At 45.9% G+C, this 25472-nt stretch overlaps 1 protein-coding gene across 1 annotated transcript in view; it reads left to right on the top strand.

Annotated features, from left to right (window-relative positions):
- LOC147710158 (E3 ubiquitin-protein ligase TRIM39-like) overlaps positions 1-25472 on the top strand; it is a 115518-nt gene that overhangs the window by 49125 nt on the left and 40921 nt on the right. The gene's annotated exons all lie outside the window — the stretch shown is intronic.

Genomic DNA, 25472 nt, shown 5'->3' with positions numbered 1-25472 from the left:
TGAATCTCAGAGGAGGCAATCCCCTACTTGCGTTATAATCTTGAACGACAAATCGGTCAAATTCCTTGCGGATTCTGGTTCCCCATTCACCTTGATCAATGTTAGGGATTTTGAAGGTTTGGGTGAGATCATTTTGGCGTCATCATCAATTAAGATGTTTGCATATGGTGGAAAAAGGGTTGAAGTCTTGGGAAAGTTTAAAAACAAACTAGAATTTAAGGGCGAGTGCACGTCATGTGTAATTTACGTTGTCAAAGATGGTGCTAATTTGTTGGGATGGCATGAACAAGGTGAGCTAAAGATCATCCTTGACCCCAATCATCCGACATGGTTTTGTCTAGGAATGAAGCCAAACAATATTACGCTTCACTTGCACAACCTGAGTCAGTGCATGTTGTGACCACATTGAGTGAAAATGAGTGGGTTCGTGCTTATCCGGAGGTGTTTAGCGATAATCTTGGTAAGCTTAAGGGTTTCCAACATCGCATAGTTTTAAAAGAAGGAGTAAAACCTATTACACACAAAGTTTGCAAAGTACCTTTGAGTATGCGTTGTGAGTTGAAAAGTGAATTAGAAAGGTTCCTTGGGTGTCATCGAACCAATTGAAGGGTCAGAGTGGTTAAGCCCCATTGTTTTGGCACAGAAGGCTGATAAATCTCTTAGGATGTGTGTTGATTTACGGGATTTAAATTCAAGTATTTGGATAGATCGCCAACCACTTCCTAACATTAATGAGATGTTGTCTACCCTGGAAGGTGCCAAATATTTTACCACTCTGGACATATTCTCTGCTTACCATCAGATTGAATTAAGCAAGGATTCCAGACATATCACTTCATCCGTGACTCCCGAAGGGGCGTTCCGTTATCTCAGGATGCCATTCGGTTTGGCGTCGGCATCTGCAGTGTTTCAACACCTTATGGGTAATCTCTTCAAGGACTCTGCAGGGGTCGTCTTCTTTCAGGATGATATTCTCATACATGGTAAGACCATGCAAGAACACCACGATAGAGTGAGGAAAGTTTTAGATATTGTAAAGTTGCATGGGTTGACTTTAAGGAAGGACAAATGCATGTTTTTCAGAGATGGTGTGGATTATCTAGGTCACCATATTTCAGCCAAAGGTGTAGAACCTAAAATGAAACTTTTAGATGCTATCTGTAATGCACCTGAACCGCAAAATAAAGATCAACTACGTTCGTTTCTAGGACTAGTTGAATACTATGCGAAATGTGTGCCAAATTTTGCTGACAAGACAGCTTGTTTACGTAATCTCTTAAAGAAAAATGCTAGGTATAACTGGTCTGAACAGTGCGCAAAGGATTTTAACCTGTTGAAAACTGTGATTGTGCAGGCACGCCCTCTCAAATTGTTTGATTTGAATGATCAGTGCATTGTGGTTACAGATGCCAGTAATGTTGGACTGGGAGCTGTCCTTATGCAAAAGAGAGCTGACAATAGAGAAGAAGTAATTGCTTTTGCCTCCAGAACCCTGAGAGGTGCTGAGGGTACTTATTCCACAATCGAGAAAGAGGCGTTGGCTTTATGGTGAGATGTACAACATTTTAGGAACTCTTTGTGGGGCAATCATGTAACTCTTAAAACTGACCATAAGCCAATAGTGGACCTTTTTACAACCAAGGGTGGTGGTAGGGCTACACCCCGCATTGCCAAATGGCAGTACAGACTTGCTGAATTTAATTGTCACTTGGAATATGTACCTGGTATAAAAAACAATCTAGCTGACTGTTTATCAAGGTTAACTCTTGCTCACACCGATCACGAGGAGGAACCTGATCAATTTGAGATGGTGTGTGCTGTCAGTTCTGTATCTGTACAAAAGGGGGTGGTGATGGACGGAGCATCTGAATCAATCAAACACTCACACCCAGTCAAAAGATCTGGGTTTAATCCATCACCGTTCTTTAGCCCACTCTGCCACCCCAGTTCAGACATGGCTATATGCAAATCAGTCTGACCCTGTGCCTCATGGGAACAGTACAGCCCGAACTGCCAAGCCATGTCTTCCCTGGACCGGAAACAAGCTTCCGAGGACCGGTTTCTGGCATTCCAGCCATCTTCAGCCCGGCTTGCTTGAATCCAGTGGCAAAGTGAGCAAGGGACTCACGTCTGAGCATACCCTGCCACACTTATGGCGGCCAAAAGCAGTACAAAAGGGGGTGGTGATGGACGGAGCATCTGAATCAATCAAACACTCACACCCAGTCAAAAGATCTGGGTTTGATCCATCATTCTGTAGCCCACTCTGCCACCCCAGTTCAGACATGGCTATATGCAAATCAGTCTGACCCTGTGCCTCATGGGAACAGTCCAGCCCGAACTGCCAAGCCATGTCTTCCCTGCACCCGAAACAAGCTTCCGAGGACCGGTTTCTGGCATTCCAGCGGTCTTCAGCCCGGCTTGTTTGAATCCAGTGGCAAAGTGAGCAAGGGACTCGCGTCTGAGAATACCCTGCCACACGTATGGTGGCCAAAAGCAGTACAAAAGGGGGTGGTGATGGACGGAGCATCTGAATCAATCAGACACTCACACCCAGTCAAAAGATCTGTGTTTAATCCATCACCGTTCTTTAGCCCACTCTGCTACCCCAGTTCAGACATGGCTATATGCAAATCAGTCTGACCCTGTGCCTCATGGGAACAGTCGAGCCCGAACTGCCAAGCCATGTCTTTCCTGGACCGGAAACAAGCTTCCGAGGACCGGTTTCTGACATTCCAGCCCTCTTCAGCCCGGCTTGCTTGAATCCAGTGGCAAAGTGAGCAAGGGACTCACGTCTGAGCATACCCTGCCACACTTATGGCGGCCAAAAGCAGTACAAAAGGGGGTGGTGATGGACGGAGCATCTGAATTAATCAAACACTCACACCCAGCCAAAGATCTGGGTTTAATCCATCACCGTTCTTTAGCCCACTCTGCCACCCCAGTTCAGACATGGCTATATGCAAATCAGTCTGACCCTGTGCCTCATGGGAACAGTCGAGCCCGAACTGCCAAGCCATGTCTTTCCTGGACCGGAAACAAGCTTCCGAGGACCGGTTTCTGGCATTCCAGCCGTCTTCAGCCCGGCTTGCTTGAATCCAGTGGCAAAGTGAGCAAGGGACACACGTCTGAGCATACCCTGCCACACTTATGGCGGCCAAAAGCAGTACAAAAGGGGGTGGTGATGGACGGAGCATCTGAATCAATCAAACACTCACACCCAGTCAAAAGATCTGGGGTTGATCCATCATTCTTTAGCCCACTCTGCCACCCCAGTTCAGACATGGCTATATGCAAATCAGTCTGACCCTGTGCCTCATGGGAACAGTCCAGCCCGAACTGCCAAGCCATGTCTTCCCTGGACCCGAAACAAGCTTCCGAGGACCGGTTTCTGGCATTCCAGCGGTCTTCAGCCCGGCTTGCTTGAATCCAGTGGCAAAGTGAGCAAGGGACTCGCGTCTGAGAATACCCTGCCACACGTATGGTGGCCAAAAGCAGTACAAAAGGGGGTGGTGATGAACGGAGCATCTGAATCAATCAGACACTCACACCCAGTCAAAAGATCTGTGTTTAATCCATCACCGTTCTTTAGCCCACTCTGCTACCCCAGTTCAGACATGGCTATATGCAAATCAGTCTGACCCTGTGCCTCATGGGAACAGTCGAGCCCGAACTGCCAAGCCATGTCTTTCCTGGACCGGAAACAAGCTTCCGAGGACCGGTTTCTGACATTCCAGCCCTCTTCAGCCCGGCTTGCTTGAATCCAGTGGCAAAGTGAGCAAGGGACTCACGTCTGAGCATACCCTGCCACACTTATGGCGGCCAAAAGCAGTACAAAAGGGGGTGGTGATGGAGGGAGCATCTGAATTAATCAAACACTCACACCCAGCCAAAGATCTGGGTTTAATCCATCACCGTTCTTTAGCCCACTCTGCCACCCCAGTTCAGACATGGCTATATGCAAATCAGTCTGACCCTGTGCCTCATGGGAACAGTCGAGCCCGAACTGCCAAGCCATGTCTTTCCTGGACTGGAAACAAGCTTCCGAGGACCAGTTTCTTACATTCCAGCCGTCTTCAGCCCGGCTTGCTTGAATCCAGTGGCAAAGTGAGCAAGGGACTCACGTCTGAGCATACCCTGCCACACTTATGGCGGCCAAAAGCAGTACAAAAGGGGGTGGTGATGGACGGAGCATCTGAATCAATCTAACACTCACACCCAGTCAAAAGATCTGGGTTTAATCCATCACCGTTCTTTAGCCCACTCTGCCACCCCAGTTCAGACATGGCTATATGCAAATCAGTCTGACCCTGTGCCTCATGGGAACAGTCGAGCCCGAACTGCCAAGCCATGTCTCACCTGGACCAGAAACAAGCTTCCGAGGACCGGTTTCTGGCATTCCAGCCGTCTGACACTGGTGCTGCCTTATCAGAAACGTATTGGAAGCGTGCTATTTCTGAGGATGTGAATTTGTGTAAAGTAATAGATTTTTTGACTCGGGGATGGCCGAATGACAAATCCTTATCTCCTGAGTTAGTTCAGTTTAGAAGAATTTGTGATGAACTGTCCTTGGTTGATGGAATTTTACGCAGAGGTAGTCTTCTAGTTGTGCCAACTTTACTTTGCAAATCTGTTCTTGACTTGGCTCATGTGGGGCATTTAGGTATTCGAGCCATGTAACGCAGAGTACGTGAAGATTTTTGGTGGCCTGGTGTTGATCGGGCCATCGAGCACTGTGTTCGGGATTGTGGGGCATGTGTTCTTAGCAACAAAACTCAAGTTACTTATCCCTCTGCTATTAATCCCATTTCTGTAAAGGAAATACCTTGGAACAAGTTAGCATTTGATGTGGCTGGTCCGTTTAATGATTTGGGCAATACCCCTAAATATGCATTAGTCTTGATTGACTACATGTCGAAATGGCCTGAAGTTAAGTTTGTGGAAGGTATCAATTCTTCTACTATTATCCATTTTTTTACTGAAGTTTTCCTGCGGGAGGGTTTCCCAGAAGAGTTGGTATCTGACAATGGTACTCAATTTGTTTCTGGTGAGATGGAGAGTTATTTTAAAAGGCATGGGATTAAACATGTGCTCACTTCCTTATATCATCCATGTAGCAATGGTTTTGAGGAAATATAAATTTTATGGTCAAGTTGTGTTCCCTAGCGTGTACCCCACCGTTTCCATGTACCAGCTTAAAGTGCATGTAACTTCCCTCCTGTGCCAGCTATGAAGACGCAAATACATTTGCGTCCAACGTTAACATGTCCTCTTTCAGACCCACCCGGAATGGGTTGAATATTCCGTTTCTAAGTATGCTATGCCAACGTCTTTTTGTAGTGTACTTTACACGTTTTTCTGCTCTGGCGAAGTAGGCCCTGAATTCTGCCATCGAGCCTTTTTTCTGGCTTCTGACTCTGAAAGCCTCAGCCCCGGCTGTCTCTGGACCCGTGACCTCTGACTTACTTTCTGTGCGGCTCCCGGCGCTTAGCACAGCCTGCTGCCTGCCAAGACTGACTTCAACCTTCAAATTATCTGTTCCGCTCTTCGAAAATGCATTCCTGCCTACTAGTTTAAGTAAACATCCCCCCAGCTGCAGAGCAAGGGCCCGGCCTCACTGTCTCCATGCAAGTAATTCATAGCCTATGTTACCATGGTAGGCCCATGCCCCCTCGCATTCTCATGTAGACACTTAGACGCTTATACACGCACTCACAGTCAGTATAGAATAGCTTCTGCCCCAGAGACCTTTTCCGTTTAGATAATATGGTTCCCAAACATCAGATATCAGATATGATAGAAGTACGAGTTGATCTGACATGCCAGACTTCTGTCTCTTTTCCGCCAGTGTAAATGTCAAGTCCCCTGCACCCTCCAGTTTCCACGTCAATCACACGTCATGCAGCTGCGCGCGCATCCAGGCCTCAGATTTCTGCTGACATTGCAAGATTCTGCTTTGTACCCACCTACTCGTGACACCTATCTGTGACGCTTCTAGCACACACCTCTATGTTCACGCCTAGTTCACGCCTTCTAATTACGTATCACTACCACGTGGATGCTGTTATCTTGTTTCTCTCTCAACTGTTACGCCTACTGTATTGGTTTCTATAATATAACTTAAGTATATAAGCTATGTATTGTCAATAAAATATTGCTCTATCCCTTCCTGAACCCCTGTGGTTGCAGGAACATGATATCCAGGTCATGACCATTCCTTTTTTAAGGAATAAAACCCCTAAGAACTCTAACACCACGGACTCTGCCTTTTTCTTTCCGATTGAGTTATTATTGATTAAGTACTTACCTGCATAGAAATTAAGACGGTAAATCAAATATTTACCACAATATTTTGGCGCCCGAACAGGGACCCCTCCCCCACCTCACGCGCCGGTTGGTGCGTTGCAAGCTCTGTCCCCTGCCATCAGTTAGACGGAAATTACGCGTACTGGCAGGATTTCCTGTATCTCCCTCTGGCCCACGGAGGTGACGAAGACTGCGATCAGTACCCAGACGAGGGGGTGAGGAGCCGAAAGAAGCAAGGTCCGAGGTGTCAAGAGGCCCACCAGTTTCCGAAGTATCCACGTGTCGAGTCGAAGTCGAGTCCAGTCCGGTCCAGTCGAGTTTTCCGAGGCCTTCTGTTTCCGTGCTTCCCGGTGAGTACCATTGCTGGGACGTATCAAGACGGGTTTGGGTACACAAATTCGGTCTGCACTGTTTTTAGACAGTGTATCTGTACTGTTTAGCAGTACATCAGTTATTCAAGTTTTGCATTGTCTCTGACAGTGTATCTGTGCTGTTTAGCAGTACATCCGGTATAGGGGGTAGTCATATATGTCTCAAATGTCTTTCATGTGATTAATGTCGTGGTATGAGTGTGACTGTTTTCAATGTGCATTATTGTGTTCTTGTGTAACTAGCTGTATTCAGTATTAAGTAGCAAGGATTGAGCATTCAGTACTAAGTAAACAAGATGCCGTTTTTCAACAAGTTAAAGCAGATAGGAACTAGGAAAGGGATACTGGAGGAAGAAATTCCTATTCCCCCCAGGGACACGCCTGGAAATTTCATGTACCACAAGCATGGCTTAGATGCCATATTGTATCTAGATTTATGGGCCGATTATACTAAGCATCTAGACGAAAGACACAGATGGCCCGTTACAGGAACATGGGATGCCGAGTGCATCATGAAGGTAGAGGAAGCATTATGGAAAAAGAAAGCCAGACAATCTCAGAAAGACGCCATAGAGTTTTGGCGTAAGGAATCACATAAGCGTGCTGAAAAAGCACTCCGTAGAGAAGACAGACTTAAAGAATCAGATAAAGCCCGAGACAACGAATTAGTTACTGAAGGGATTCGAGTAAAATCAGAGCAAGCAGATCGCGCACGAAACAATCTCGTAAATGGTATGTATCTTGTGGCCGAGGGTTCGCCTGAGGCCACTTCAGAAATACCGAAAAATCTGCCGCCACCATTGGTCCCAACTAAAGTAAATCACAGAACTACTAAAGACATATTTCTGAATTCCTATCTAGAGGATGTAGCACCCGCTTACACCAGTCTGCCTGTCTGCGTCCCGCCTACTGACGGTGACGGGGGTGTCAACCCGCCTCCAGACCAAATTCCGCCACAACTGCAACCAGGTTTCCCCGTCCGACAGCCCATCATTCCTGCACCTCCACCACTTCCCGCATCTAAAATTGATCTACCAAAACCGCTTCCACCTGATCCTACTAAAAGACAAGTTCAAGTACAGACGCAGACTCCGCAGAGAGGTAATGTCCACGCTTCCGCTTCAGGAGGTGCGACTGGGGGTCACCAGACCCCGCCCCCAACACACAGATTACACCTTAGGGATATGCAGAACCCTTTTACGTTCCAATCACCCCGTCTCGACATACTCAAAGAACCGCTCCAAGTTTGCAGATACGATCCAGTACCCGGTAAAGACGATAGGATGTTTTTAGCATCACTACGCTTACGACATGCTGCAGATTACCTACTGTTATTCTCAGGAATGAAAGAGCACCTAGATAGAATATATCACTTTGTCCAGACTGGGCAAGACCCTGAAAGTATTAAGGATGCCATGGCGCATCAGAAAGTTGACACTCAAGCATATATACTTCGCTTTTTTATAAATTGCCTAATAAGAGAACGAGACAGGCCTGGGACAGAACAGGATGAATTAGATGCACTAAACAGGTGGGGCCAAAATATATCCGAAGGAAAACATGATAAAGGGGGTTGCATAGCCAGTATGTACAAGAAAATAAGAAAAGCAGTGATAGAAATACACGAAAAAGAGAAAGAAAAAGCTTCCTCCGAGGAGGAGGAAGAACCTGAAGAACCAGAAAAGACTACAGATACGATAGCATATGTAGGTAAGGGAACTTATCTTAGGAAAGGCATTCGTCCAGAAAGCAAGAGAGTTTTTCTCTCTGGCATAACCAAACCGAATTCTCCTGAACATCAGTTCCAAGAGACTGATAAAAGGCTTCGAGACCGAATAGGGTACCACGTACTCAATTCTATGGATGAACAAGAACTAGCCCGGTCAGCAGTATTATGGGCTGACAATCCAAACATATACAATGATGACACAGTAGCGCAGACATTTCTGAACCTTTCCCCAGACGAGCAGAAATTAGCAGGTGTATACATGATTCAGCACCTCCTCACGTTATACAGAAACCAACATTCTGATCCAGGTCCCTTACACGATACATTAGAAGCACTACTCATGGATAGATGGAGAGGTCTAAGTACCAAGTTAATACAAATAATTCTAGAACAACGACATAGATATAACACTTTCGTAAGCTCCGAATACGTTCCCGCTCCGCCCCCAGAAAGAAAAATTTATCATATGGAGCATCTGCAGGGCATTGAAAGTCAGAACCCCTTACGAGAAGTACATCCAGTTATGGGTACCGATCATAACTTGAAACGTGTGTATGTACACACGCCTCTGACCAAGTTAGAACTGTTAGAAATGAAGAAACTAGTACCGTGTCATGATAAAGACCCGGCAGGTTTTCACAGAGAACTTAAAGACATGTTACTGATGGGGGATTACACATATGAAGATATCATGAAAATGTTAAAGGTACTGCTGCCCACGGGCATCTACGAGAAACTCAAAGAAAAAGAATGGGAGGTGGGAGACAAAAAGATTGTATGGGCAGAAATAGAAGACGAGGAGGAAAAACGTACCCCAGGGCTAGGCCTTGGGGAGAAAACTAAAGCATTACCAGGTTTGATAGTACAGGTTCTGCCAAGATTACTGACAACTAGAAAAGAAGATTGGGACGCAATCTCAGCATGTAAACAGAAATCCGATGAAGATACTAGTGACTTCTATTCAAGATTCGAGAAATGTTTCATTATTAATAGTGGTCTTAAACCAAGTAGCGAGTCGTACCCGCATCTTTTTGTATCAAAGTTAGTGGAGAATTCCCTGTTAGCTGTTAAAAACCGTGTATATAAGGTTGAGAGTACATGGCAAGCAAATACGCCATCACAGATGTTGCAGATGTTACAATACCATCAGAACAGAATTAGAGAAGAACAGGATCATGAACAGAAACGCATGAAAGACACGAAAATGAAAATGTTAGTGGCCCAATCAGTTCCAGCCGACAGCCAGAGAAAGGGTACAACCCAGACAGGCCACACCGCAGCTCCCGTTAAAGGGACATGCCACTATTGCAAGCAGCCAGGTCACTACGTACATGAATGTCCAGTTCTGAAACATAACATAGCAACAGGTAAAACTAAAGAGAGACCGCATCCGCCAAGACAAGACCAGGCCCAGCAACAGACTTCACAGAACGTACAGCCCATGCAGAATACGCAGCCTATGCATGCTTCATCTCATACAGCACAGACGGTAGCGGTACCACAGCCACAGCCCATTGCCGCGACTCAGCAAGTTTCACAACAGATGTACCAATATGCCCAATCTGCTTACCCCGATTCCCAACGATACACATGAAACAGCCTAGAGAGGGAGTTGGGCTTGCCTCTTATTGAAATTCCTGTAGATCAAGAGGGTCCTTATGTACATAGTCAAGTATTGGGAAAAGACAGAAAGTTTTTAATTGACACAGGGGCAAGCCGCACCACAATCAGCCATGACGAAGTCTCAGGGGCACCCCTCTCAGGCTCACAGAATGTTTCCCTTGGTTTTTCAGGACAGCCTATTGTAAATGAGGTATCAGAACCAGTCCCCCTGGCTGTGGGTCCATTATCACGTGTTACAGACCTGTTACTGACGAAATCATGCCCAGAAAATCTGTTAGGAATAAAGACATTGAAGGCTCTAGGAGCCGTGATATGTTGTTCTCCGGAGGGAGTTAGACTCTTTCTGCGAGATTTCAAGGGTCACTATGTATTACGAGAGTTTGATGTCAGATTGAAAAATGTACCAGATCACTTGTGGGCACAAGGCCCAACTGATGTAGGCTGTATGCATATCACACCATACCGTGTTACACTCAAGCCAGGAGTTGTTTTACCCCGAATCAGACAATACAAGTTACCACCCGATGCTGTAGTGGCTTTACTGGAAATCATTGAAGAGCTCATTGCCCAAGGAGTGGTCGTAGAGACCGACTCTAATATCTGTAATTCTCCTATCATTCCGATTCTTAAACGTACTGATCCCAATGCACCGCCAGTATATCGGCTGGTGATTGATTTACGAGAACTGAATAAATGCATTGTACCACAGTACCCTGTGGTCCCCGATATCTCTTCCCTATTGACTGCTATTGATTCTGAAGCAACGTTCTTTACTGTAATTGATCTCAAGAACGCCTTCTTTAGTGTACCCATTGATCCAGAGAGCCAATACCTCTTCGGATTCAGTTTAAATGGACGAAGTTTCAAATTTTCCCGCGCACCTCAAGGATTCACGGAAAGCCCCAGCATCTATAGTCAAGCACTGAAAAGACAACTAGATTGTATTCAAATGCCAGTTAACACAGCTTTACTGCAATACGTCGATGATCTGCTGATCACCGCACGAAGTGAGCCCGAATGTGAACAAGCATCACTGACAGTTTTACATTTTCTGGCCGACAAGGGACACAAGGTGTCTCCTTCGAAGCTACAATTCTGTGTTCAGCAAGTTGTGTACTTGGGTCACTTGCTGTCCAAAGTGGGGAGACAGCTCACTCCTGATCGCATTCAGTTAATTGTAAATATGTCACAACCCCAGACACAAAAGGAAGTGCGGGCCTTTATAGGCCTCACCTCGTACTGTAGACAATGGATCCCTCAGTATGCATTTCTAGCTAAACCACTCATTCAGTTGACGACACAGGAGGCAGCGACTTCGACTGTCCTCCCTTGGACTCAGGAACACACACAAGCCTTTGAGGAATTAAAGAAAGCCTTATGCCAAGCACCAGTTTTAGCGACACCATGTTACAGCAAACCTTTTACACTTTTCGTTACAGAACGTGATGGTACAGCATTATCTGTCCTCACTCAAGACCAAGCAGGTTCACATAAGCCTTGCGCTTATTTTTCAAGTACATTGGATTCAGTAGCCCAGGCACTCCCTGCGTGCTTGAAGTCAGTAGCAGCAACAGCTTTAGCAATCAGACAGAGCGACTCAATTGTTTTAGGACATCAATTAACAGTCCAAGTTCCACATTCTGTAGAGGTTCTTTTAAACAGAACCCAGACTCAGCACTTGACTATAGCACGACTGAAAGGTTATGAATTAACGCTATTCCAGCCACACATAGAAATCAGACGCTGCAACATTCTGAACCCCGCAACATTGCTACCTTCAATTATGACAGATCCAGCCCCGCATGATTGTATAGAAATCATTAATGCAGTAACAAAGCCCCGACGAGACTTAACGGATGTTCCACTGACAAATCCAGACCTGACACTTTATGTGGATGGTTCATGTATGAGAACAAGTACAGGAGAATTAGTGGCCGCGTATGCAGTGACCACTGAAACCGAAGTTAAAGAAACACATCGTATTGACACACTGTCCGCTCAAGCGGCAGAGCTTATTGCTCTGACCCGAGCCTGTATCCTAGCCAAGAACAGAAATGTTAACGTATACACTGATTCCCGTTATGCGTTCGGAGTTGTACACGACTTCGGAATGTTATGGCAAGAACGAGGTTTTTTGACCTCTCACGGTGCCAAGATCCAACACGGTCCCCTCATTCAAGCACTGTTAGAAGCAATACATCTGCCTTCAGGCATATCCGTCATGAAGTGTAAAGCACATACCAAAGTTACAGATTCTGTTTCCCAGGGTAACGACCTGGCAGACCAGACAGCAAAACATACAGCACTGACTCATACCCAGACAACTGACGTGACAAAGACAATAGTACCGACACATTGTATGACAGTCAGGGATCCCACACTAGATGTAATCGATATTCAGACACATGCTACTGCAGATGAAATAAAGAAATGGACTGAACTAGGAGGGATCCAGACAGATCAAGGTTGGATGACGAAGGGAAAATCTACATGGTTTCTCCCTGACTCTATGGTTCAAGTCATAATCAATACAGCACATAGTTCAGCACATCTAGGAGAGAAAGCGATGTTAGACAGTATACAGAATCTCTGGTGCAATAAACACTTACGAGCAGCTGCAAAACAGAAAGTGCGTACTTGCATGATCTGTTGTCAGTTCAATCCAGGTAAAAGCGTCCCTGTAGAACAAGGTGGATTTCATCCGCCTGATCACCCTTTTGAAGTCCTCCAGATGGATTATATCCAGATGGACCGTTGTCGAGGATTCAAATATGTCCTCGTAATTGTTTGTGCACTTTCCCGTTGGACCGAAGCATATCCAGTCCCAGATTACACTGCTCCGACCACTGCCAGACAGCTCGTTCGAGAATTCTTCCCACGATACGGCTTGCCTCGTGTCGTGTACTCAGATAACGGACAGCCATTCTCATCCGAATTAATGAAACAAGTTTCCTTGCTGCTAGGATATCAGTGGAAATTCCACTGTGTCCGACATCCCGAAGCCGCAGGCCTTGTAGAAAGGCATAACCAGACACTAAAGACCCGCCTTGCCAAAGTTTGTAAAGAGAAAGGGGTCGACTGGATAGTCGCCCTGCCAGTTGCATTATTCTACATGAGAATGGTTGCCCACTCGAGATCAGGACTATCCCCGTACGAAGTGGTCTTTGGCAGACCACCGAATATGTGGGGGACGCCCATACCTAAGAAAATTACTGATGTTGATTGTAACATGCTGACAGATTATCTTGCCTCCTTGATGTCTGCACTCCAATCATGTCGTTCACAGGTTGCCGCAGCCTTCCCTGACAACACTGATGTAAAGCCGCATGATGTCCGTCCCGGAGATCTGGTCTTAATAAGGAACTTTGACAGGAAAAGTCCGCTGGAGCCCCGCTGGAAAGAGCCGAAGACCGTCCTTCTTACTACGAGGACAGCGATAAAGGTGGAAGGCAGAAAGGGGTGGATACATACGAGTCATATTAAAAGGTGCAACGAACTGAAACCAGACCCAGACTCGTCCACCCCCTTCAAAGACTGTATTGAGCCTAGTGACTTTAAAGTTCCCGAACGAGAGAAAACTCCCCAAGAGGAGTATAAATTTAAACTCCGATCTAGCAAGTCAGACAGTTTAATTGTTTAAGTCCTCCCCTAGGTGAATCGGTTAAATAGTTTCTGACATGTATCCCCTAGATCGAGATAGAGAGAGAGAGAGACAACTCAAGAAACGTACATATTGCAAATCACTCCGTAGTCACTGTATAGTGACATTATTAATTATGTTTTTTCTAAGTTTTCTGATTATTGTTGCCAGTATACTGCTCCCTATCTATTACCCTATTTTCAAGCGTGAACAATCTGCTTACAATGTTTCTGCTGAACATTCTTTTAGCGAATTACCTCCACACGAACTTTCTTACAGACTTGCGCTGCGCAACAACACATTCATTAGTATGTTACATCATTCCCATCAGACTAACAATGCTACAAACTGCTGGATATGTGGCCGACTCCCTCCCTACCAGAAATACAAGGGAGTTCTGCCCCTCTTTCCGTACCCGTTCACTCACAATGGCTCCTGTGGTGCATGGTTTAGAATAATTAATTCCTTAGATCCTGATATTGCTGTTTTCAAAGGGAGCTGGGTTTGGGGAAACTTGAACTTAGTTCTGCTTAATGTCTGTTACCCTGACAAGAAGGGACTCCCCACTAGAATAGGAACTGATCTAGAAAATGAAGTATATGGATACGCAGATTAACTAGAACACTTGAAGCAGTAGTGAATGAAACTGCCTCCGCCTTAGGTAACTTAACAGAGGAACAGTCTGCTATGCGGATTGTTGTCCTTCAAAATCGTCTTGTTATTGACGTCATCTTGGCAGATAGAGGTGGAGCTTGTAAGGTCATCGGGTCAAGTTGCTGTGTTTTCATTCCAGAAAACGCGCCAACGGTATATCAAGCTATTACACGTCTTCATAAAATTGCAGGTTTGATACATCAGAATCCAGGCACCTGGACTTGGTCCGGTTGGTTCTGGACAACGTTAACCGCTTGGGGATGGAAGATCCTATCCTTCCTAGGCGTCGGCCTAGTCATAGTATTCAGTTGTTGCCTGTGCCTACAGTGTGGGCCAGCGATTTGTGGACTGTGTGCCACATCGTGCATTGAACATTCCAGTTTTCTCTCAAAACGTCAAAGAAAGAAAGATGAACAAATGATGTTGCAAGAACAGACTGATCGATTTATGAGGATCGATATATCATGAAGGGTCCGTAGGGAACAAGGAGGGAATGAGGAAATATAAATTTTATGGTCAAGTTGTGTTCCCTAGCGTGTACCCCACCGTTTCCATGTACCAGCTTAAAGTTCATGTAACTTCCCTCCTGTGCCAGCTATGAAGACGCAAATACATTTGCGTCCAACGTTAACATGTCCTCTTTCAGACCCACCCGGAATGGGTTGAATATTCCGTTTCTAAGTATGCTATGCCAACGTCTTTTTGTAGTGTACTTTACACGTTTTTCTGCTCTGGCGAAGTAGGCCCTGAATTCTGCCATCGAGCCTTTTTTCTGGCTTCTGACTCTGAAAGCCTCAGCCCCGGCTGTCTCTGGACCCGTGACCTCTGACTTACTTTCTGTGCGGCTCCCGGCGCTTAGCACAGCCTGCTGCCTGCCAAGGCTGACTTCAACCTTCGAATTATCTGTTCCGCTCTTCGAAAATGCATTCCTGCCTACTAGTTTAAGTAAACATCCCCCCAGCTGCAGAGCAAGGGCCCGGCCTCACTGTCTCCATGCAAGTAATTCATAGCCTCTGTTACCATGGTAGGCCCATGCCCCCTCGCATTCTCATGTAGACACTTAGACGCTTATACACGCACTCACAGTCAGTATAGAATAGCTTCTGCCCCAGAGACCTTTTCCGTTTAGATAATATGGTTCTCAAACATCAGATATCAGATATGATAGAAGTACGAGTTGATCTGACATGCCAGACTTCTGTCTCTTTTCCGCCAGTGTAAATGTCAAGTCCCCTGCACCCTCCAGTTTCCACGTCAATCACACGTCATGCAGCTGCGCGCGCATCCAGGCCTCAGATTTCTGCTGACATTGCAAGATTCTGCTTTGTACCCACCTACTCGTGACACCTATCTGTGACGCTTCTAGCACACACCTCTATGTTCACGCCTAGTTCACGCCTTCTAATTACGTATCACTACCACGTGGATGCTGTTATCTTGTTTCTCTCAACTGTTACGCCTACTGTATTGGTTTCTATAATATAACTTAAGTATATAAGCTATGTATTGTCAATAAAATATTGCTCTATCCCTTCCTGAACCCCTGTGGTTGCAGGAACATGATATCCAGGTCATGACCATTCCTTTTTTAAGGAATAAAACCCCTAAGAACTCTAACACCACGGACTCTGCCTTTTTCTTTCCGATTGAGTTATTATTGATTAAGTACTTACCTGCATAGAAATTAAGACGGTAAATCAAATATTTACCACAGTTTGGTTGAACACCTGAATCGTGTTATTAAAGATCAATTACAACTGGCTGCTATAAATGGCCTTCATTGGAGACATGTGATTTCTGACATGTTGTGGGCTATGAGGGTCACTCCTCATGACAGCACAGGTATTTCACCTTTCACCTTGCTCAGAGGAAGAGTAGCTGGTTCCAAGCTCCATAAAGATTGGATGTTGAGAAAATACATTGATGTTACCAAGATTGGGAGGGTAGCAGTTATTAGGAGTGTTGCTCGGGCAAAATATGCACAGAAAAGCATTAGAACATCTCCAGTATGTCAGGGTGATTGGGTTAGAATTAAAAAACCTGTGCTTATACGCAAAGGGCAAGCTAAATTCTCCCCTTCTGTATAGGTCAAGGAGGTGAAAGATCAGGTTGTAGTGCTTGACAATGGTAACATTTGGAATAAGTCTTGTATTTCAATTGTACCCAAATCTAAGGTTGAGTTTGTGAGGAACAAATTTGGTTTGGATTCCTTTGATTCCTCTAGCATCAGGAATTCAATTACTTCTACAGATTCCACTGGTTGCAGCTCTGACTTTCAGCGGAGGTCGTCAAAAATTAAATCTGTGCCTACTAAGTATCGTGATTTTATTGTATCTTGAATTGTCATCTAAATTGTACATTCCGCTTTGGGTTTTTGTTTTTGGTTTGTTTTTGTTATTATTTTAATTATTGGTGGGGGGAAGGAAATGTTTTAGGGAATTTTGTATTTTCTTTAGGGAATGTTGAATCTCTTTGTTTGCAATGTAGGAAGGGGGATGTGTAAAGATGTTATCTTTAGTTAATGTCCCGCGTGCCAGCCCGCACGGGACATCTCTTTGGATTCCATGTTCTGGCGTCGAATGTTGTATACCTTTGACATGTCGGCAGTTGCTGCCGGGAGACCTATGCACCAGGACAAATAAAGAAGAGCTCCTCATCTTACCGCTTTGTGTCTTCTTTTCAGTTCTGTTAAACCTGCGTAGACAGGAAGAATCCTCTCTGCTCATTCTTCGAAGATATTTTCTTTGTAAGTGAACGACAGCGCTTCTAAGTTGGCATTATTACCTGTTGTCTGTAGTGGTGCCACCACACTGGGGAACCATGTAGAATAGGCAATCTTATAGTTTATTACACCACTGGATCTTGTCCTGGTAATAAGGACACCGGCTTCCATAATTGAATTTATTTCTAAATAGTATTCAACGTTTACCACAAATGATCCAGCCAGGCTCGGCAACGGCAACAAGCAGCCACATCATCAAACCACAGATCTTCCAACAGAGTTAATCTATACTAATATAATAAAGAGAGAGCCCACACCTTTGAGGCGGGTAATCTCAGGAACCACAGCACCAATCGCAACACCCAATACAGCGTTGGAAAGGGCAGTTGCAGCAGAAGGACATAGGCTATGCAGACGCCCACCATATACATTTAAAAGGTAAAAGAACCGTGCCAGAAAAGTAGTCCCTTGTGGGCGTGTTTGCGTTGTGCTGTGGGAGTGTGCTGGGGTCGTGACAAACGCTAGGGGCATGTGGTACGTTCGGCCCTTCATGCCATTTCTCATATCGTGTGCTGTGGGCGTGTGCTGGGGGCGTGGGCATGTGCGGGCGCGGGATTACGGAAAAAGAAGCGAGTGTGGTGCCCAATATTTCATTGTTTTTCCTTCCCAGGTTCGGTACATTCCAGCTCCGGGTGTCCACCCTGTTCCCTTTAAATACCCCTGCACCCCATAATCATAACCCACCCTTACTCCTTAAAATACCCCAACACCCTTAAACACTAACCCATATTAACCCTATAAATATACCCTGTACCCCAAAGCCTAAACCTATCCCTAAACCCTAAAAATACCCCTGTACCCCAAAACCCAAATCTAGCCCTGAACCCTATAAATACCCCTGTACCTCAAAACCCAAACCTACCCCTGAACCCTAAAAATACCCCTGTACCCCAAAACACAAACCTAGCCCTGAACCCTAAAAATACCCCTGTCCCCCAAAACCCAAACCTACCCCTGAACCCTAAAATACCCCTGTACCCCAAAACCTAAACCTAGCCCTGAACCCTTAAAATACCCCTGTACCCCAAAACCCAAACCTACCCCTGAACCCTAAAAATTCCCCTGTACCCCAAAACCCAAACCTAGCCCTGAACCATAAAAATAACCCTGTAACCCAAACCTACCCCTGAACCCTAAAATACCCCTGTACCCCAAAACCCAAACCTAGCCCTGAACCCTAAAAATACCCCTGTACCCCAAAACCTAAACCTAGCCCTGAACCCTTAAAATACCCCTGTACCCCAAAACCCAAACGTACCCCTGCACTAAAATACCCCTATACCCCAAAACCCAAACCTAGCCTGTCATATAGCTACTTCTTTTCTATATACTGTGTTAAGTTAGCATGAGCTTTTTAAAGGTTTAAACACCATTTTTCCTTTTGCTTCATTTTGCACATGACACAAAATTGTTATTTTAGCTTTCAACCTAGAAGAGCGTTGTGCTTTACTTGAGAAATAATATGTTATTGCTCTGATATCTGCTTTGCTTGGTACACTGTCTGCACAGTGAGTGCTGAAGCTTCCAAGGATAACTCGACACAGTGTTGTTGTGAGGTCTGATCTTCGCACCTTCCTAGACATAATACAAATGCAGTTGCTGCCAAAATCTGTCTCGAAGCGGGTTTTATATTGCTTTGCTGAAAACACATGTAACACACTTGATGGTGCTTCGCATGCAGAGAGCTGGTGGAAGAAAATGTGATCCTCTGCCACTGAGATTTTGAGGTATGGGCCCGCCCAGCTAAAACCCAAATGAGACCTTCATAGATATAAAATACTATGCTAAATAGGGAGGGTGAGAAATAGGTGTTGTAAATTCCTATTCATTTCAGCATCTTAGTATGCTGTCACCGTTCGCTTTCTATGGACTAGTAACTATGCTGATAACTTTGTTTCTTATAATATGTTTGATAGTGCTATATAAGATACTGCGTTTGAGAACCCTGCATTAGTAAATAAATACTTCAAATATGCACGTGTCCTCATTTACTCCACGTTCTGGTTTGAAATTATTATATAGCGAAAGAGTGTTCATGTGTTCCACGATACCTGAGGTACTCTAAGTTCATGTTCTGGTTTGTCTAAACATTGGGAGTTTGTTATGACCAATGAGACACTGTAGCTAGCTCGGTAAGGGGATTTTGGGTACTAAGGTGAGTTTTGGGCCATCCTAATTCACCGAGGTTCCAGATCTCTATGCACAGTTCTGTAGGAGAACGGAATTCCCGCTACAAGCCCTGAACCCTAAAAATACCCCTGTACCCCAAAACCCATACCTATCCCTAAACCCTAAAACTACCCCTGTACCCCATAACCCAAAACTATATCTGAACCCTTAAAATACCCAAACACCCCAAAACATATACCTCAGTACCCCAAAACATATACCCCTATACCCATACTTACCTTATCCAAACATTTAAAAAAAAAATAATGCTTTTACCATTCATGCATTTACAATGAATTTCGTGGTAAAGCATATAAAATGTAATGCCATGCGTTATAATGGCATTGCGGAGTTATGGTTCTTTCGTAATGAAAGTATGCGGAAAGAAAGTTGCGGAATAATGGGTGTTTACCCTCCCCCGGTAAGTACATTGGTGGCACGGCGGCCCACATCTCCAGCAACATACTCATATTTTTTCACCACCGATTTGAAAAATGCACAGGTCTCTCTCATTGATGGCCAGCACCGACATACACTTTTAGACACACCTCCCGCCACAAGTTCTAGAATTGCGAACTTTAGAACTGGGGAGCTACGTTCGAATCTCAGCATCAGCTCAACATCCTGTGATTCCAGGCAAATCGCTTTGTCTACCCGTGCCTACCACAAATGAATGTGTTCTTCTTTAATGTAAATTGTGCTTGTGCCATGTGGTCGAGTTCGCGCTATAGCCTTATAGCCCGCCGTAGAGGGCTATACTAGCTATTAAAAGCCCTCTCCAGCGTTAAAGGCCCGAGCCGAAGGCGAGGGCCTTTAACAGGGGAGAGGGACTTTATTAGCGGTATAGCCCAGCTACGATGGGCTATGAGGCTATTAGAACATTCTGCCACTAGAGGGTAGAATGTTCTAACAAAAAAGAACAAAGCCTTTTGGGAACCTGAGGGGATTGGAATCCCCTCAGACTCCCTGAAGCCTTTGTTCACATCCAGAGCTGTGATCATAGAAAGATTGGAATGTTGGAGCTCTAGGCTTATACCAGCCATTTTAAGCCCAGAGCACTCCATTGTTTCAATCGAGCTCCCAACATTCCAATGTTCTAATATAGCCTTATAGCCCGCCGTAGAGGGCTATACCGGCTATTAAAGGCCCTCTCCAGCGTTAAAGGCCCGAGCCGAAGGCGAGGGCCTTTAACAAGGGAGAGGGACTTTAATATCGGTATAGCCCATCTACGAAGGGCTATAAGGCTATTAGAACATTCTGTCACTAGAGGACAGAATGTTCTAACAAAAAAAACAAAGCCTTTTGGGAGCGTGAGGGGATTGCAATCCCCTCACGCTCCCTGAACCCTTTGTTTACAGCCAGAGCTGTGAACAAAGAAACATTGGAATGTTGGAGCTCCAGGCTTATACCAGCCATTATAAGCCCAGAGCACTCCATTGTTTTCAATGGAGCTCCCAACATTCCAATGTTCTAATATATAATATAGCAAGGAAAAATAAAGTAGGGAAACTCGAGTTCACACACTACTGAACGCGCACTCTTAAGTGCATCAGCAGTGCACTGTGAATCGGAGCGTTTCACAGGCCTGTCACAGATAAGAAATGCTATCAAAACGAAATCCTACAAAACAATATACTACTGGCCGGCAGCAATTCATACCCGGACAACGTCGGGACGGGCTGCTAGTCTAAGTGATAAAGCGAGCATGGAAACTCCAACATTGTGTAGATGAGTTTTAGCCCACAAATAGTTCATCTAAACCCAAGGCCCTCTAATCCTAACACGTTTCTGGACATGTACATTCCCTTCTTCAGGAAATATGCATTTCTAATTCTAGAAATTACTTGGGCACGGCTCAGCATCAGCCACTGACCTTGGGCATTCTCTGTCTGCTTAATCCTCACTGCAAGGATTTCCTGCAACAGTCTTACTAATCGTCAATAGGTTGATGTGTCATTTTTTATGCCTTCATTAGACCTCTCACAGAGATAGGTCCTAGCTGACTGGAATGTCCCAGGATATCTAGTGCCCATTTTTCAAAAAATATTATTTATTGATTTTTTAGAGGTTTGTACATAAATCCTTGACAATAGTGAGTGTACATAATATCTTTCATACAGGTTTATATAGAACACTGATGGGGTACATGGATATAATAACAGCATTACACATACTATAGAATTGTGGTTCGATGTCAATGTCCCAACGGGAACTCAAGATCATAATAATTGTGCAAATATATCACCATGAGCATTTTTACCATTAACAAAAACAACAATCTGTAATTTACCATTCGTATTTGATGATTATCTATCTTGTGCGTAGGTTTGATCATGATCAGGTGTGTATGCGTACTTAGCGACACACAGGCTCCTGCTCTAAGCCACAGTGTGACATACCTCACCTGATAATTCAGTCTCCGGCTCTAAGCGACAGTGTGACATACCTCATCTGATAACACACAGGCTCCTGCTCTAAGCTACAGTGTGACATACCTCATCTGATAATTCACAGGCTCCGGCTCTAAGCCACAGTGTGACATACCTCATCTGATAATTCACAGTCTCCGGCTCTAAGCCGCAGTGTGACATACCTCATCTGATAACACACAGGCTCCTGCTCTAAGCCACAGTGTGACATACCTCATCTGATAACACACTGGCTCCTGCTCTAAGCCACAGTGTGACATACCTCACCTGATAACACACAGGCTCCTGCTCTAAGCCAGAGTGTGACATACCTCATCTGATAACACACAGGCTCCTGCTCTAAGCCACAGTGTGACATACCTCACCTGATAACACACAGGGTCCTGCTCTAAGCCACAGTGTGACATACCTCATCTGATAACACACAGGCTCCTGCTCTAAGCCACAGTGTGACATACCTCATCTGATAACACACAGGCTCCTGCTCTAAGCCACAGTGTGACATACCTCACCTGATAATTCAGTCTCCGGCTCTAAGCTGCAGTGTGACATACCTCATCTGATAACACACAGGCTCCTGCTCTAAGCTACAGTGTGACATACCTCACCTGATAATTCATGGTCTCCGTCTCTAAGCCGCAGTGTGACATACCTCATCTGATAACACACAGGCTCCCGCTCGAAGTCACAGTGTGACATACCTCACCTGATAACACGCAGGCTCCGGCTCTAAGCCACTGTGTGACATACCTCATCTGATAACACGCAGGCTCCTGCTCTAAGCCACAGTGTGACGTACCTCATCTGATAACACACAGGCTCCTGCTCTAAGCCACAGTGTGACATACCTCACCTGATAACACACAGGTCTCCCAAAAGGATGTAGTCCTCGGAGGGGAGCGCGTGTGGAGTGATGAAGTCCGTGATGTCTTCACTGAATTGTGCGCGGGGTCCTGGTGGCCTGTAAAGGAGGGTGCCTCTGAGTGTGGTCTTGGGGTCGATGTGGATTTGGAAGTGAAGGTGTTCAGCGTTGGCGAGATTGACGTCTGAGCTGGTTGAGATACGGATGGATTTCTTATGGACGATAGCGATGCCTCCTCCTGTGTGGCCGGTGCGGTCCTTGCGAATGATCTTATAGCTTTCCGGGATGGCAATGGTGATGTCTGGGGCTGAAGAGGTGTTCATCCATGTTTCTGTTAGGAAGGCGACGCCCGGAGAGATGGTATTGAGTAGAATCCAGAGGTCAATGGCGTGTCTGTGGACCGAGCGGGTGTTGAGCAGGATGCATTGTAGGTGGTTGGGATCGGATATCTGTTGTGGGTTCATGGATGGGGAGTTGTTCTTGGTGCCGTCGAATTTGCAGGAGTAGCAGGAAAAGGGTCCATGGGTGTGTCCAGGAGTGGCTTGGACGCAGTTGGGGGAGCGGCCGGGGTTGAGGGCTAGGAGGGTGGTGGCATCGTAAGTAATGCGGGAGGAGTGGGCATTGCGAGGACCAGAAGCTCTGGCGCTGGGCGCGGTCCAGGCGCGGACGGGCGTAGACGGGCTTACCTTTGGCGCACCTTCGGCGTGGACGCTGCGCGTGGGACCATCTGACATAAATGGAGAGTGGAGGGGGCGGAGCGTGGGAGGGGCAGCAGGGAGGCGGTAGTGTGGATGAGGGGCGGGCCAGGGGATACCAACAACAAAATGGAGGGTCAAAGGGAAAGGGCAGACAGGGGCAGCAATTACAAATGCGTCGAGTGAGCAGTACAATCAAAAGAAAAGCACAGACACAAGAAAGATTAGCATAACAGCCTGAGCGAGGTCGCGCTATTTGTGCCTAATATTATCAGCGGCGCTATGCGTGTAAAAGCGCTATAATGCTATGGAGCTCGGTAAACAAACCGTGCTGAATTAATCACAAGGAGTGATGCGAGGGATGTGTTATCACGGAGCCTTTCAGCCAAATACTAACAGCGGCGCTATGCGTGTAAAAGCGCTATCATGCTATGGAGCTCGGTAGACAAACAGTGCTGTATTAATCACAGGGGGCGATGCGAGGGATGCCTTATCACGGAACCTTTCAGCCAAATACTAACAGCGGCGCTATGCGTGTAGAAGCGCTAAAATACTATGGAGCTCGGTAAACAAACAGTGCTGTAGTGATCACAAGGAACGATACCAGGGATGCGTGATCACGGAGCGTTTCAGCTGCAGATGAGGAGGAGCGTGAGGGAGCGACCTTTCTGAAGCAAGTCCAGGTGGTACAGGCTCCTGCTCTAAGTACAGTGTGACATACCTCACCTGATAATTCAGTCTCCGGCTCTAAGCTGCAGTGTGACATACCTCATCTGATAACACACAGGCTCCTGCTCTAAGCTACAGTGTGACATACCTCACCTGATAACACACAGGCTCCTGCTCTAAGCATAGTGTGACATACCTCACCTGATAATTCACAGTCTCCGGCTCTAAGCCGCAGTGTGACATACCTCATCTGATAACACACAGGCTCCCGCTCGAAGCCACAGTGTGACATACCTCACCTGATAACACACAGGCTCCTGCTGTAAGCCACAGTGTGACATACCTCATCTGATAACACACAGGCTCCTGCTCTAAGCCACAGTGTGACATACCTCACCTGATAACACACAGGCTCCTGCTCTAAGCCACAGTGTGACATACCTCACCTGATAACACACAGGCTCCTGCTCTAAGCATAGTGTGACATACCTCACCTGATAATTCACAGTCTCCGGCTCTAAGCCGCAGTGTGACATACCTCATCTGATAACACACAGGCTCCCGCTCGAAGCCACAGTGTGACATACCGCACCTGATAACCCACAGGCCCCTGCTCTAAGCCTCAGTGTGATGTACCTCACCTGATAAAAACAGAAACAATTGATGGACAGAATGCTGGACAATGCAAACATTCACCCCCAGTCACAAGGATCTGGGTTTAATCCATCATTCCTTCACTCACCACACCACCCCAGTTTGGATTCAGCCATATGCAAATCAGTCTTGACCCTGTCCCTTATGGGAACAGTCCAGCCCGAACTGCTAAGCCAGGTCATCCCTGGACCGGGAACAAACATCCTGGGACCAATTTCAGGGCATCACCCTTCATCTGCCAGGCTAGCTTGAATCCAGTGGTGTAGTGAGCACGGGACCCATGTCTGGGCATACCCTTCCCACTTAGGGCGACCTAGGCAAAAGAAACAGTTGATGGACGGAATGCTGGACAATGCAAACATTCACCCCCAATCAGAAGGATCTGGGTTTAATCTGTCATTCTTTCGCTCACCACACCATCCCAGTTTGGACCCAGCCATATGCAAATCAGTCTTGACCCTGTTTTCTATGGGAACAGTCCAGCCCGAACTGCTAAGGCAGGTCCTGGCTGATGAGGGCTGAAAGTCCAAAATCGGTCCTAGGATGCTTGTTTCCAGTCCAGGGAGGACCTGGACTGGCAGTTCGGGCTGGACTGTTCCCATTGGGCGCAGGGTCAAGACTGATTTGCATTTGGCTGGGTCCAAACTGGAATGGCATGGTGAGCAAAAAAAACTATAGATTTAGGCTCAGATCTCTGTACTGGTGTGAATGTGTGACATTGTTCTGCATTTTGTCCATCAATTGTTCATTTCGTACCTCACCTGATAACACGCAGGCTCTTGCTCTAAGCCACAGTGTGACACACCTCACATGATAACTCACAGCCTCTTATCTTAGGATAGGAAAGGATGTCTATCCAATCTCCTCACTCATCTTTTACAGAAATCGC

The sequence above is a fragment of the Lissotriton vulgaris genome, chromosome 5 (genome assembly GCF_964263255.1).
Source record: "Lissotriton vulgaris chromosome 5, aLisVul1.2, whole genome shotgun sequence".
Taxonomy (NCBI): Eukaryota; Metazoa; Chordata; class Amphibia; order Caudata; family Salamandridae; genus Lissotriton; species Lissotriton vulgaris.
The sequence above is the reverse complement of the archived record's forward strand: the minus strand, read 5'-3'. Positions and strand labels throughout refer to the sequence as shown.